The sequence below is a fragment of the Myotis daubentonii genome, chromosome 5, assembly GCF_963259705.1.
Source record: "Myotis daubentonii chromosome 5, mMyoDau2.1, whole genome shotgun sequence".
Classification (NCBI taxonomy): Eukaryota; Metazoa; Chordata; class Mammalia; order Chiroptera; family Vespertilionidae; genus Myotis; species Myotis daubentonii.
This window is the reverse complement of record NC_081844.1, coordinates 4,326,123-4,339,965: the sequence shown is the minus strand read 5'-3', so window position 1 is coordinate 4,339,965 and position 13,843 is coordinate 4,326,123. Positions and strand designations below refer to the sequence as shown.

Genomic DNA, 13,843 nt, shown 5'->3' with positions numbered 1-13,843 from the left:
GTGATCAGGAATTAATAGCTAAAATGTTCAAGAAGCTGGAAAATGAGCTCCTGAGAAATAGCAAATAAAAAATGAGCAAAAGACAAATAGTTTATGGAGTGGGAAATGTATAGGCCATTTATATAGATAAAAGCCTAAGTGACTGTTCGGCAGTTTGACCGGTAGCTATGACGTGTACTGACCACCAGGGGGCAGACACTCAACACACAGGCATGGAAACATGGAACAGACTGATGAATCTCAGAGGGAAGAGGAGAGGGAAGAGGGAAGAAAAGAGATTAACCAAAGATCTTATATGCATACTAGAGGCTCTGTACATGGATTCGTGCACCAGTGGGGTCCCTTGGCCTGGCCTGTGGGGATCGAGCTGAAACCGGCAGTACAACATCCCCCGAGGGGTCCCAGATTGCGAGAGGGCACAGGCCAGGCCAAGGGACCCCACTGGTGCACGAATCCGTGCACTGAGCCTCTAGTTATTCATATAAAGAGATGCTCAGATTCACAAGCAGAGACATGTAAATAGGACTGAGCAGCCACGCTGCCATGAAACGTGGAGATGGGATTCCTACTTCCACTCCGGCTTCCACAAAGTCTTGAAGATATTGTGTCATATATTATGTCCCGACTTTCAGTTGTTTCAACCTTCTTTAGTGTTTTTCAATAAATATTTATCATTTTCTCATACATTTCTTGTATGTATTTTAAAATATATTCTTCTATTACTATTCTAAACAGTATTTCTTTATAAATTACACAGCCTGTCTCTTTGTTATTGCTATATAGAAATGTAGTTGATATTAAAAATCAATCTCACTGCTCAGCTCCTTTACTTATTCTAATAACTTATCTGTATATTTTATTTACTTATTATTTTAATCCTCACCTGAGGATGTTTTTCCATTGAGTTTTAGAGAGAGTGGAAGAGAGAGGGAAAGACAGAGAGAAATATCAATGTGAGAGAAACACATCGATTAATTGCCTCCTGCACGTGCCCCGACCAGGGCCTGGGCCGGGGAGGAGCCTGCAACGGAGGTATGTGCCCTTGACCGGAATCGAACCCAGGACCCTTCTGTACACAGGCTGATGCTCTATCCACTGAGCCAAACTCGCTAGGGCTTATCTGTAAATTTTAAAGTCCCAGGTCGTTGAACATACCTGCCCATCTGTGACAGTTCATCCTTCTCTTGCTTGAATACTTACTTCTGACTTTAAATCTCCAGGTCCTGTTCCTACTCTTCAGTTCCCCTCAATGGGCAATCACTTAATGTCAGCATCAATTTTCTGTGCAGACAACCTTTATCTTTAGAGATGACAACAATTTAGTTTATTCTTTTCCAGCTCTAATACCTTTTATTTTACTATTTTTTCTAGTCATTTATTGCTGGCTAGGACCTCTGTAGTCACATTGAATAGAAGAGGCGTGGAATCCTTCTTTTTGAATTTTAAAAAATAATTCTAATGTGTCATCCCTGGGTGTGAGTTTATCATTGTTTTTTGTTAGAGATACATGTTTGTCAAGTTGAAGAAATTCTCTACTCCTACTGGATGCTAAGAGTTTTATCAGGAATAAAATGTCGAGTTCACTGAATGCTACAGAGATTTTTATGCTATATCTCCTTAATTCTGCTAAGGTGATGATAACACCCAGCAGTGTTCTGAAGTTAAGCCCCCCTTGCAATTGTAGGGTAACCCTGACCGACCACATGGTATGGGATGCTGATTGGATTTGGCTTTCTACTGCTGTGTTTCGGATTTCTACACCTATATCCATGAGCTTGGTGAGTTTTTTATTTCTTCTATTATCCTTGTTTTGCTTTTGGTATAAGGTTTGTACCAGAGTAGTATTATCTGTTTATTATCTGTCTAGAAAATCCCTCTGGCCTATTATTTTCTTTGTGGGAAGATTTAATTTACTGACTCAATGCCTTCAATGGCTCTCTGTGTGTTATTTCTTATTGAGTCCATTTTGGTAAATTATATTTTCTAAAAATTAATTTCATCTAAATTTTTAGATTTCTTAATACCATTGCACAAATTTTCTTATTAAAAATATACTAAGTTGAACAGCTGGTGATGATACTAAATAGACTATAAATTTCTCTGAGCTCGCAATTTAAAGTGGGACATCTTGCTAAAATTAAATTAAGTACAATATTTAAGAAATATTTGCAAAATTTTCCCTTCCATTTGGAGGCTTGCAAAATTATTCTTCAGGAAAAGAAATATTGAGTCATAGCCTTTACCAGATACACAGCTATTTTTCTAATTTATTTTCTCTCTTTTTAAAATATATATTTTTATTGATTTCAGAGAGAGGAAGGGAGAGGGAGAGAGATAGAAACATCAATGATGAGAGAGAAACATTGATCAGCTGCCCCTGCAAGCCCCCTACTGGGAATCGAACACACAACCTGCGTATGTGCCCTGACCGGGAATCGAATTGTCACCTCCTGGGTCGATGCTCAATCACTGAGCCACACTGGCATGGCCCTTTTCATTTCTCTTAAGCCTCATAAAATAACATATTACAAAACTATAATTTAGTTATTTTAAATTTACTTATTTGATTTTTAACATAACACAGATATTGTATTATACCAAGACACATATCTAATCAGGATAATGCCTTATATGTCCTTTCTCATCTATTGTCTCATTAGATCTTTTAGCTTTGTTTTGTTCTGCTTAAAATTCACAGTTTAGTTGTAAAATCTGAAGTCATTTTGAGGAAGGACTTGGGGACCTCCCTGAGGAGAGTTTGCTTAAAAATTCATCTGTTCCACATCAACAGGGAGGGATCTCAAATACATAATTGTGTGAAAGAAGGACACCGAAGAAGACAGACCCTCGTTCCATTTCTATAAAGCACAAAAACAGGCAGAACCAAATGTCCTGGTTAGTGGAGGATGCATGTGTGGGAACATATGAAGTAGAAGCAAGGGATGGATAGAGAAAAGTTCTGGAGAGGGTTCCTCTGGAGTGTGGAGAGGAAAGAGTGTGAGTTAGGGCACACAGAGGGATTCCAAAATATCGGCAATGTTCTCTTTCTTAGGCTGATAGCATGTGTGAGTGCTCATTTTATTCCTATTATTATTCTTTTAAATATACACTTATGTAAAAAAAAAAAGTTCACCAGTTCATTCCTAATAGAACCAAACTCTTAAGTGCCCACCTGACTTTAAAGTCTGGATCTTCAAGCTCCGGAATGATCTGTGACTCTGCCCAGTCACTCAGGGAGAGGGAGGGATGACGCACTGTGCGGCCTGCTCGGATGTACTTGTGTGCTCCGTGTTCCTCTCTTCCTGAGAGTCATGCAATGATTGATTTTGAAGACTTTCCCACCTGTTTTATGACAGTGGTATCGGTGGAAGCGGGGCCCTTGGGGTACCTCTGGAATAACCATTTGAGGGGCCCCCTCAGGGGGATGAGATGTGGTGGAAGCTGTATTCCCATGGAGTTCCACCCCTGGGTTTTCCAAGTCCCACTTCCCTTGGCCCAATTGTGGGAGAGGTGCAGCTGGGGTTTCAGTAAAGCTAGAAGCAAAGTCAGTGTCCAGCGTGTCCTTTCCATGTTGGAACCGGGCCCAGTTCAGCATCAGGCTAGTGACAGTCCATTGGTCCATTGTGGGTGGGGTCCGCCTGGGGGTGGGCCATCTGGGGATATGCCGGGAAGCCAAGTGTGAGCCACCAGCCAAGCTTGCCAAGAGGAACCAAGAGCTAAGAGAGTGAACTCCTTTGTTTAGGGGATTATATATCCCAAATCTTCGTGCACGTGCAGTGGCCACGCTCATTCTGGCCAACCATCTCTGTCCCCAGGTGTGACTGACAGCAAGCATCTTCCCTAGTCATCTGACTGTACTGCGCATGCGTCTATCTTCCCTTTGTCCAGTCCCCTCCCCCAGTGTTTTGCAGGGAACACGCCTGTAAAGTCTGGACTTCCCTTTGCTCCTTTTCTATCCTCCTATATAATAAAAGGCTAATATGCAAATCGACCAAATGGCAGAATGACTGGTAGCTATGACACACACTGACCACAAGGGGGCAGATGCTCAAAACAGGAGCTGCCTCTTGGTGGTCAGTGCAGTGTGCTCCCACAGGGGAAGCGCCACTCAGCCACAAGCCAGGCTGAGGGCTGGCGAGTGCAGTGGCAGTGGCCGGAGCCTCTCCTGCCTCCGTGGCAGCACTAAAGATGTCTGACTGTGGGCCTAAGCCGTCAGTCAGACATCCCCCAAGGGCTCCTGGACTGTGAAAGGGTGCAGGCTGGGCTGAGCCCCCCTTCTCACCCCCTCCCCCCAGTGCACGAATGTTGTGCACTGGGCCTCTTGTATATAATAAAAGCATAATATGCTAAGTGTCTGACCAACCAGTCACTATGATGTGCACTGACCACCAGAGGGCAGATGCTCCAACTGGTAGGTTAGCTTGCTGCTGGGGTCTGGCGAGAGGGCCAGACATGCCCTGGAGCCCTCCCGCAGTCCTTACCCGGCCAGCTGGCCCCAATCACCCTGATTGCTGGCCAGGTCAAGGGACCCCATCCATGCAGGAATTCATGCACTGGGCCTCTAGTTATTAATAATTAGCTAATTACAATAGTGGTCTCCAACTGTGTTCCTAAGCACACATTTGGAAACCCTTTCCTTAGCCCTGGGCCTGCAACCATATTGTGATTCAACTACACTCATACATTTATTTTCCATTTATTTTTAAAAATGTTACTATTTGAAGGGCATTGGGAAAGGCACTGGGGTGACAGAAGTTGATAGACTTTAACCCTCGCTTGGTTACGGCTCACTGTGGAAGTCTGGGAAATAAATCAGGCAGTGGTGGTTTTGTGAAAAGAGAGTTATAGATCAATACACGTCGGGTATTACAGGAGATGATCAGGTCTCATGGGCTGGGACCCCAATCTTTAGCACCAAGGATAAGACGAACGCTAATTTAAAGGGCCAGTAAGAATTAGGCAGGGAGAGTAGGCGGGGAAAATACTCCAGGCAAAGGGAACAAAATATGAATTGAGTGTGTTCCCTGACCGGTTTGGCTCAGTGGATAGAGCGTCAGCCTGTGGACTGAGGGGTCCCGGGTTCGATTCTGGTCAAGGGCATGTACCTTGGTTGCGGGCACATACCCAGTAGGGAGTGTGCAGGAGGCAGCTGAATTGATGTTTCTCTCTCATCGATGTTTCTAACTCTCTATCCCTCTCCCTTCCTCTCTGTAAAAAATCAATAAAATATATTTAAAAAAAAGAAAAGAATTGAGTGTGATGAGAGAAACATGTAGATACAAGGGAAAGAGAAGAGGCAAGAGTCCTGGGTCATACCTGGGTCAGGTCCTAACGGCCAGTACACCAGGCTGTGGTTTCCATGTTGAATGCTTTTAGAATCACAGAAGGATTTTATGCAGGGAAGTAAGAATGTTAGGGTTTCATTTTAAAGATCTTTCTGGCTGCCCATCCCACATCACCCCTGGGTTCCAAGTCTTGTTTGGATGCTCTCACTGGCAGTGTTGGGGCTCCTGCTCAGCCAGCAGCTGCCAGGACTTCTCTGGCATTCATGGTCCCTGGTGGGACCTTGTTTCCTACCAAGATCCAGGGTGATTCCTTCCCCAGGTAGGAGGGTAGCACGGAACTTAAAGTCTTAGCATCAGGTTGAACCAATACCCACCACGGGGGGTCAAGCACCCTCTGCTCTTGGGGAGATGATCACACCCTTAGGCTCCCACAATCTTCACCAGTGGAGACGGGCCCTGTGTGTAGGGCCCATCATACAGGGAGAGGGCCCCTGTCCACGAGGGTGGCAAAGGCTTGGACAAGCAGCCGGAGTCACAGTGGAGGAGGTGACTGGGGGGAGGGGAAGGCGGGAGCCGTGGGGGGAGAGTATCGCAGGGGTGTTGATGGTGGCCGTGGCCCCGTGGACCCGGTTCTCCCCTGGTCACTGCAGAGCACCCAGTGGGGCCGCAGCCAGCAGGAGCAGTGCAGCTGGCGAACAGAAAGGGACAGAAAAGAGGCAGGTTTCAGGATGATGCTGGCTGTGGTTTTAGTGCCAATATTGCATTATCCAAACTCCACCCGGCTATCCCAGTGCCAGTAGTCAGGCACGTGGCCAATGTAGCTTTATGTATTCACTAGAGGCCTGGTGCATGAAATTCATGCACAGGTGTATGTGTGTTTGTGTGTGTGTGTGTGTCCCTCAGCCCAGCCTGCACCCTCTCCAATATGGGACCCCTTGAGGGATGTCCGACTGCCCATTTAGGCCCGATCCCACCAGATAGGGCCTAAACAGGCAGTCAGACATCCCTCTCACAATCCAGGACTGCTGGCACCCAACCACTCACCTGTCTGTCTGCCTGATCACCCCTAACCACTCCCTTGCCAGCATGATCACCCTCTAACCACTCCCCTGCCAGCTTGATCAATGCCTAACTGCTCCCCTGCCAGCCTGATTGCCCCTAACTGCCCTCCCCTGCCAGCTTGGTTACCCCTAACTTCCCTCCCTTTCCAGCCTGGTCTCCCCAACTGCCCTCCCCTGCTGGCCTGGTTCCTCCCAACTGCCCTCCCTTGAGGTCTGGCCCCCAACTGCCCTCCCCTGCAGGCTGGTTGCCCCCAACTGCCCTCCCTTTCAGGCCTGGTCCCTCCCAACTGACCTCCCCTGCTGGCCTGATCACCCACAGCTTCCCTCCCCTGCAGGCCATCTTGTGTGTTGAAGTGATGGTCAATTTGCATATTACTGCTTTATTAGATAATATTTCTTAAAATGACATAGTCCATTATAAAGTACTCAGTATAAAAAATTCATGTTGACAGTATGCCAGACTCTCAATTCCACCCTCTAGGAAAAAAGCATTAACATTTGGTCAATATTTTGTGACTATTACCTTAGGCTTTTCTTTATGTGTGTGTACATGCACACACACACACACACACACACACACACTGCTCAAACAATAGCTATGTAAGGAAATAGTTTTAGGAAAATGGATTCATATCAAACATGAGATTTATCTATTTACTTTTTTGTTAATCCTCACCCAAGGATATTTTTCCATTGATTTTTTTTTCTTTTTTTTTAGAGAGAGAGTGGGAGAGAGAGGGAGAGACAGAGAGAGAGAAAAACACACACATCGATGTGAGAGAGAGATCGATTGGTTGCCTCTGCATGGGCCCTGACTGGGGCCAGGGATCAATCCTGTGACCGAGGTACGTGCCCGTGACCGGAATTGAGACCGGGACACTTCAGTCCATGGGCCGACGCTCTATCTACTGAGCAGCCACATTGACCAGGGCATCAAACATGTGATTTAAAAATAAAAATTATTAATTTAACTGTACTTGAATGAAAAAATAATTGCAAGAATTATTGAACTTCAAATATATCTTTCTTCACTCATAAAAATTTGGGAGTTAAATTTTTTTACATATCACATAACAAACAATACATTTTTACAAATAAATGTAGTTTTTCACACAATCAAGTTTGGCCAAACTGCACAGGAGAGTGGGCGAGTGTTCACTGCAGAAAAAGACATGAGCCGGGGTGTCAGGAGACCTGGGAACCAGTTTCTGACTCCCACGGGCCTGGCTGAGCCATTTTATTTGTGCACCTGACTGATTTATATATTTTTTAAAAAACAGAACAAGGAGAATGAGCAGGGTTGAACTTGATGATTTCTGAAATCAATTCCCATTTTGGACTGTGGTGTAGGGTTTGTAGCAGACCAGCGGTTCTCAACCTGTGGGTCGCGACCCCTTTGGGGGTTGAACGACCCTTTCACAGGGGTCGCCTAAGACCATCAGAAAACACATATATAATTACATACTGTTTTTGTGATTAATCACTATGCTTTAATTATGTTCAATTTGTAACAATGAAAATACAACCTGCATATCAGATATTTACATGACGATTCATAACAGTAGCAACATTACAGTGATGAAGTAGCAACGAAAATAATGTTATGGGTGGGGGTCCCCACCACATGAGGAACTGTATAAAGGGTCGTGGCGTTAGGAAGGTTGAGAACCGCTGTAGTAGACAAAGTAGGAGGACTTAGTTTGCAGTCTGCTCGGTCCCTAAGGACCATGACCTTAGAGCGTCCCTAACTGGCTTTAATCCGTGAGCTCGTCCAAGCTGCTCCGCACTCCTGCTGTTTCGCCTCTCAGGCCACATGCTTTGTACTTGACATTCCAGGAAAATCTAATCTAAAAAAAGCACTTCCACAGCCACGCGCCCCCGTCTTAGCTCTGGCCGCCGACGGGCCTGTCTCTGGCTGGAAGGAGAAAGCCGGGCGATGGTGCCTGGAGAATATCAGAGCAGGTGCTGACGGAAAGACGTCTGCTGATCCCTGGAAGGAGGCACATTTGATGAGTGGTTTATAGTAGTTTTGTTTTGTTTTTTGTTTTTTCCCTAAACAGCTCCTTGCACATTTTATCATTTTGCAGTTCCCTCAGAATCCAGGCTCCATTCATGACAGAACAGCCTCAGTTCCATGACCAACAGCAGATCATGATCAGAAAGACAGGAGGACCAGACTGAGGGTCTGCATGCATTTTGAAGTTATTTTTATTCAGATCATCTTTTTACAGCACTTGGCAGATGCTGCAGAGAGAACCTCACAAACCCTTAACATCCCCGATCAGGGAGTTTCAAGTCTTGGCTGTCGTGGCACAGAGCTACCTCTTGGGTCCTTTTCCATAGTGACATCGTCTGATGAGCAAATACGAGATGACACGTGTCCTCCGAGGGTGGAGGTGCAGGCGGCGTGCTCTGAGCCCAGAGGGCGGCCCACAGCACCGTGCGTGAGTCAGCACCGTGAGTCAGCAGCTGCTAACCAGAGCGCGTGGTTTGCCTCCCATCTCGGAGTCTGCGAGCTGAGTCCGAGGTGACCGGGACTCTCTGGGCCTCAGTTTCCCCAGCTATCAAGTGAGGGTGGTGATAATTCCTGCCTCCCGGGCTTGTCCTGAGAATTGAGCTGAAAGAAGACAAGCGCTTGGTGCTGTGGTTGCCCATGGAACGCACTCCTTATATAACGGCTACTACTGCGGGTTACCCGGGGGCAGCCTCCCAGAAAAGCTGGGACCCTGCCCTCAGCCACATGGCAGCTCATCAGAGACGCTGGGATCCCTAGGTCACCAGGGGCGCCGCGTTCTCCCGGGGCCGCCTTTCACGCCACTGACGCTTAGACACTAGATTCTAGAGCATCCACTTGGGGGTTGCCCGCCAATACCCACTGACGCCCAGGGACGAGACTGGAGAAACTGACCGCTCTCGCCGGAGCCCGCCAAGCCAGTCCCTGTCCCTCCAAGCAAAGAGGCCGCCCTTCGCGAGACTCCCTGCAATGCTTAGAACACAGGCAACATGATCAGAACAACAAGGTTTGGAATCACCATTTCGCTCTTGCTTCTGCCCTGCACGTATTTAAAGTACTGGGGTCCGCCCTGGTGGTGTGGCTCAGTGGATAGAGCATTGGCCTGGGTCCCAGGTTCAATTCTGGTCAAGGGTATGTGCCCAGGTTTCTTGCTGGATCCCCAGTAGGTGGCGTGCAGGGGGCAGCTGATCCATGATACCCTCTCATCATTGATGTTTCTCTCTCTCTCTCTTCCTCTCTGAAATCAATAAAAATATAAAAAAATTAATATATAAAAGTACTATGGCCCCATTGCCGATGGTCCTGCCCTCAGAAGGCCCTGCTCTTGTCCTGGGGGAGGTCTCACCGTTGACTCTTGTGATGTGGTCCAGCCCCAGGCTTGCTGTTTTGTTTATTTAACTTGATTCTTCACCCTTACGGCCTTTGGCCTTCGCCATTACGGCCTTTCCCTGGAAGGTGAGCCGTCTCTTGAACTTCCTGAGCCTCTGGGGCTGCCTGGGGAGAGGCAGTGTCTGTGCCAAGGTTCCTTCTCAATTCCCAGCCCCCGTCTGTGGGGTCACAGCCCCGGTCCGGCCCCTGACCCCCTGGTGCGGTGGCAGCTGGCAGGGAGGCTCACAGGGACCCGCTGAGCTTGGAAAGCCTGATGCTCCCGCCTCTCCCAGATGGTCCGACTCAGGGCAGGCGGAGCTGCCTCGGTGGGATCCTGGAGAGACACGGGGTGGGGGGCGGGGGGTCTCTTGGATCCCAGCAGCACGCTCTGTGGGCCAGGAGAGATGTCACCACACCTTTAGAGTTAAAGGAGAGTTAAGAGTTTATCGACGCCAATGTTTTCATTTCAAGTTGAGAAAACCGAAGTTCAGGACTGCCGATGGGCTAGCCGAGAAGGTGAGTTAGCAGATGACACAGCCAGGCTTTCCGACCCCAAGTTCGTGGGTTTTCAGTGGCATGTTCTTCCTCAGAGGGCTGTGGGGAGAAACGCGAATCCGTTAGGTTGCCGGCGGGGCGTGCAGAATGGAGGGTGGAGTGGGGTGTGGCCCTGGTCCGCCCAGTCCTCCGAGCCCTTCTCACAGCCTCGTCTCACTCCGACCAGAGGACTCAGACACGCCGTCCGCTGGGCAATTGCGCGCCTGACATTTTGACTAGAAAGGGCAAGGCATGAATTAAATCACTTTTTTGATTTTTTGGGAAGCAAAGCCTTATTGGCCCTCTGTGTTAATACCACCTAATAAAGCCTCTGTTTGCCTTTGTCTGAGAATTTCCTTTCTTTCCAGTTGAGGACGCCTTCAGAGTGAAATGGAGGGTGGAACGGGAGTGACTATGCAGACCTGAGACGCAGCCAGTGGGCAACGGGCCATCTCGGAGGAAGCAGGGGCTCCCAGTAACCGAGGGGAACCCCCGAGACTCCTTGAAAAGTTGCTGTGGGCGAGCCTGTGACGACGGGGTGCCCTGTCCCTCAAAGCACAGGAGCTGCTAAACTCCCGGGGGACAGCCTGCTCCTGAGAAGTGGGGGGCACTTCTGCTTTGATGCCCCCTGGCCCCCTCCCATCCTCCAGAACAGATGGGAGGTCCCAGGAGCTGTGCCTCCCCAAGTCCCAGTGGCAGAGCCCAGAGCCGTGGATCTGGGTCCCGGACTCCCAGCCAACTTCTCCCCACATCTCGGGGCCCCATGCGAGCCCTGTTCTCACGCGCTCGGTCGCTGAGGGATTTCAGTTCCTGCTGCCCCTGATGTTTGCCCCCAACACGTGAGGCCGGCCCCTGCCCAGCTTCCGGCCGCCTGTGAGGGCTCCGAGCCCACTCGCGGGCACTGTACTTACTCTCTGACACCACCGTCCCGACTCCCAGGTCCCAGGCGCTGAGCGGCTGCTGTCCACACCACTCTTCACACGTGGTCCCTGGTCCTCCTGCGCGGAGTGCACACTCCACCGGGTCCTCAGATGTTCCGTAACAAGTGCTCGATTGCAAACAGCGGCACGTGCTGTAAAGTGGAGCGTGTGTGGGCTTCTGGGGCGGACGACAGGGAAACCTACATCAGTGGGGGTGAAGGAAAGGGCTTTGAGGGAATAGCATCGAGGTGGGATCTGAATGCTGTGGAGGAGGCAGTGGGGGGAGCAGGTGGCGGAGGTCTGGAGCTGGGGCGGGGCTTGCCGTGTTGAAAGATGGGGCAGCCTGGTCCTCAGGCTTCACCGAGGTGCAGGTGGGGGTGGGGATAGGGAGGGTAGGGCTGCAAGAGAACGCTGAAGAGGGTGGAAGAGATGGAGGAATTCAGAAGAGCGGGTGTGTTGTTATTTCGTGATGAGCCGTCTGCCCCTCGACTTCTTTCATGAGGTTTATTCTTTTCTTTATTCTTTTATTCTCAGGCAGATACCAGGAGACTCCTTTGTAGGGCACCAGAGTCTGAGCTGCCTTTGTGCCTTTCCTTGGTGCAGTGACAAGGGAGACTGTCGGAGGCTTCATTGCCTTTCGCCTGTGGTCTGTGCACCGGGCGAGACTCATGGCTGAATTGTCTGCTGGGTAATTTATGTGCCTCACTGAGCCTTCAGCTCAAATTCTTTTTAATTGCTATGACTTCTGGGTCTGTAGGAAAGTCACAGGGTGGAAAATGAAGCCAGAAAGCTGTGAAAGAACCAAGAAATTATTATCTGACTAGAGGCCCAGTGCATGAATTTGTGCATCAGGGGGTCCTTCGGCCTGGCCTACGGGATCGGGCTGAAACTGGCTCTCCAACATCCCCAAGGGGTCCCGGATTGCGAGAGGGTGCAGGCCAGGCCGAGGGACCCCACTGGTGCATGATCAGGGCCGGGGAGGGATGTGGGAGGTTGGCCAGCCAATTGGCTGGACCCCAGCAGCAAGCTAACCTACTGGTCAGAGCATCTGCCCCCTGGTGGCCAGTGCACGTCATAGCGAGCGGTTGAGCATCCTTAGCATATTATTAGCATATTACACTTTGGTTGAACGGATGATCGGACGACTGGACACTTAGCATATTAGGCTTTTATTATATAGTATTTGTGGGAATCTCGCCTCAAGATTCTCCAGGACGCATTTAGTTTTGACTCACTCTGATGTGAAGTCACTAGGACAGGGCATACTGGTGGCGTTTTTCTACTCACGGTCATGGCTCTAACTTACCTTCTGTGCTTCCCATTTCCTGGATACTTGATGGGGACACAGAGAAAGCCTGTCCCAGGAGTCAGGCCTGGTGCCGCCTGGAGTCCCTGGTGGGTCAGCGCCGACATGGAGTCTGCAGGGATGGGCCGGCGGGTGGGGAGAGGTTGGTGGGGACAGGAGCGGGAGGACAGGCTGTGTCTCACACTCTGCAGGGTTCAGGCAGAGCGGACGTGCTGGAGACACACAGCTGAGGGACAGTCTCACTTTCCTCAGGGCCTCCAGGTGGCTCTGGCAGGGCTTGGCTCGGAACCTTCCTGGACGTCTGTCGTCAGTTCACTCCCTTCCTCCAAACACAGGCTCCACACGGCCTCCTCTCCCCGAGGCTTCGCTGTCCCCTCTTCGTTCTCATTCATTTATTCTTAAAATATACCTTTATGATGTCGGAGAAGAAGGAAGAGAGAGATAGAACCATCAGTGATGAGAGAGAATCATTGATTGGCTGCCTCCTACACACACCTACTAGATTGAGCTCACAACCTAGGCACGTGCCCTGACCTGAAATTGAACCATGACCTCCTGGTTCATAGGTCGATGCTCAACCACTGAGCCACACCAGCTGGGCTCTTTGTTCTCATGTAAAGACCCAGGTTTTTATTCCAGTGAGAAAAGTGTCCGATTAGGAGAGAACTTGTCTTTCCCCCAGCACCCTGAGCCGTGTGCTCCCCTGTGCAGTGACAGCGGATGAAGACCTGTGTCTAACCCTCACCCTGCATGCACGGGACTGCGTCTTGCTCGCCCACTCGAGGGTGTCAGTCTCGTAATATGTCTTTCTCTGTCGCCCACTGTTCCTCTCTAGGACCCTCCCATCAAACAAGCGGCTGTAATTTCCTGTCTTTTAAAAAACCTTCCCTTGGCCATCAGCGTCTTCTCTAACTTCTGCTCAAGTTCTCGGCAACTTTTCAATTTTTTTTTTTTTAATTTAGAAAATATGGAGTGCTTCAGGAATTTGTGTGCCATCTTTGCGCAGGGGCCATGCGAATCCTCTCTGTATCGTTCCAGTTTTAGTGTCTGTGCTGTCTGAGCGAGCACCTCGGCAACTTTTCAAAGCAGGGAGGCGGCCTGGCTTTGCAGGGTGGCCACGGGTGTGGTGCCCGTCCCCACAGTTCAGTTAATAGCAGCCGCTCCCAGCACCCTGGTCAGGTCTCAGGTACACGGCACAGCCATGGAGCTGCCCTTGGGGCCCACGTGGCTGCCAGCCCTCCCGCCCCCAGGCCGTGTGTGAGCGACAGGTGTGCCTCCTGTCCCGCCCCTGCCCGTCTGCGGGGGAGGGTTGCAGTGTCTCTCGGCTCACGCACAGCGGAGTGGGGAGTTACGTT

At 49.6% G+C, this 13,843-nt stretch overlaps 1 non-coding gene across 1 annotated transcript; it reads right to left on the bottom strand.

Annotated features, from left to right (window-relative positions):
• Positions 1-13,449: 13,449 nt before the first annotated feature.
• LOC132236231 (U6 spliceosomal RNA) lies at positions 13,450-13,556 on the bottom strand. Its single transcript, XR_009453196.1, has one exon. It is a non-coding gene; the product is annotated as a U6 spliceosomal RNA (small nuclear RNA).
• Positions 13,557-13,843: the final 287 nt, after the last annotated feature.